Genomic DNA, 2,058 nt, shown 5'->3' on the forward strand with positions numbered 1-2,058 from the left:
TTAAATTGTATTACTCTGTAACAGTTCCATGAGTTTCTCCTCCCAGACCCCAAACCAAATTGTAAGTTTCATAGCTCAGAACTATTGCAAAATTCTGTGGCTGGGATTTGCTGCTGCCCATATTTAAATGACTTCCCTCAGTCGGACATCAACAAGAACCCAGTCATTAGATAGCTATGTTAGAAATGAGTCACCCTAGCTTTCTCATTGTGGTGACACCAATGCTTGCTTTATTTTTAACGTTAGTGGTAGTTCTGTGGGAGAACCATAAGTACTTCATAACATGGGATTACTCAGTAGATCTCAAAATGCCCTCAGTTCATACAACCTGGTTACAGTAGCCTCCATGAATTTTCCTTCTATGTGATTTCAGAGTTCTAGCCTCCATGAATTTTCCTTCTATGTGATTTCAGAGTTCTAAAGTCCACTTTTAAAGCTGGATGCTCCCTACACACGTTTTCCTCACACGTAACCTTAAAATGGCTATCATTTATTACCCCTGTCCCTATATTAGTGGAGAAATTATGGAATTTGAAAGAAAAAATAAGGTAAGTAAACATTTGGTTATTTGAGACTGAGAATGTGAGATTTTGAGGTCTTTAGGCTTTAGACACATACTCTTAAAAATAAATTTCTGATTTTTGTATCTGTTCTTTCCAGCCCAGAAAGACTTTGTGTAATTCTTTGGTTCTCCCATTTGTAATTCTTTGGTTCTCCCATTGTACCCATAACAGTGTTAGTTCTATACCAGTTCTCAGCAGATAAAAATTTTATTGACAGAGCCTTGTAATAGAATTTAATCTCCAGATACCAGATTCAGATTCCTTTGCAAACTTCTCTGCAAAACACAAAGTTCAATTATTCCTGGTTGCCAAGGAAACAACATGAGACCACAAGACCACTGACTACAGGGTCAGTGTTGTCAAGGCTGGCCACCCTCTGTAAGCATACAGAGTGTCAGAAACCTATGTTCAAATAGAAGTAATTGCATTTGCCATTCTAAGCTATATATAGTTCTATTTGATGAAATTAAAGTTAGAGTAATTGAAATAAAGGCCAAAAGTGTCATCTTTAGCCTTCCAGACTTTAATGGTATAAAGCCTGGTGTATTAAGATTTTTACTCAGGCAAGTTTTAATATGGTTTGTCAATCAAATATGAACAAAATATGACACCATTATTTGCTCACAATGAGAAATCTATAGTTCGTTGAAAATTAATTAATTAATCAATTAAGACTTCTGAACTAAACTCCCTCATTTCTATTTTAAATTTTGCCTGGGGATGGCCACATAATCAGGCATATTTTGGCACTAGATTTTGATGATGGATTTCCTTTCTGAATCTCTAAATAAAATATAATAGACTTCATATTCTGTATGAAAAGAGGTGATTGTTTCTTCCTCCCCATACCATTCTCTCATCCCACTGTTCTTACCCTCACTCCGTCACCATAAATAAGCACCACAGTCATGTGGGTTGGACAATTGTCCCTGTTACAAACACATTTCTTAAAAGTGAAGATAGGCTTGTTTCCTTGGCAACACTACCAGTGAAATGTTCTCACATGATTTACCTGTTCAAGAGACAATCAATAGGCAGGATCCAGATTTGAAGGTAGTCACCTGATTTAGAAGTCAACTTGCTAAGTCTCATCTGACAACAAGACTAAATCTGAACTCTGTCTAGACAAACTCCAAATGATGTTTGGGTTAGTGAAGGATACAGAGAACATTAGATGCAAATATTCCACATCTTATTTAGCCATGACAGTTATTAGACCACATAGACTTAAATATTTATGCTTCCAGCTGTTTGAATTTAAAATTAAAATGTTCTTTTCCCATCTCGTTGTGTGGCTGACTCTTCTTTTCAAGCCAAATGCTACCTTCTTAGAAGGCCTTCCGCAGTGTACCTCTCGACCCCCTCCCTCACTATAACCAGCACATTTTTCTAAAATTGGAATCTTCCCACTTGTGTTACAATGTATACTACATTTTGTGGTTATACATGTCTTTGTTACCATTTACTGTCTTTATCAGTAGTTTGTGATTTTAGG

The sequence above is a fragment of the Hylobates moloch genome, unplaced genomic scaffold (genome assembly GCF_009828535.3).
Source record: "Hylobates moloch isolate HMO894 unplaced genomic scaffold, HMol_V3 SCAFFOLD_22, whole genome shotgun sequence".
Lineage (NCBI taxonomy): Eukaryota > Metazoa > Chordata > Mammalia > Primates > Hylobatidae > Hylobates > Hylobates moloch.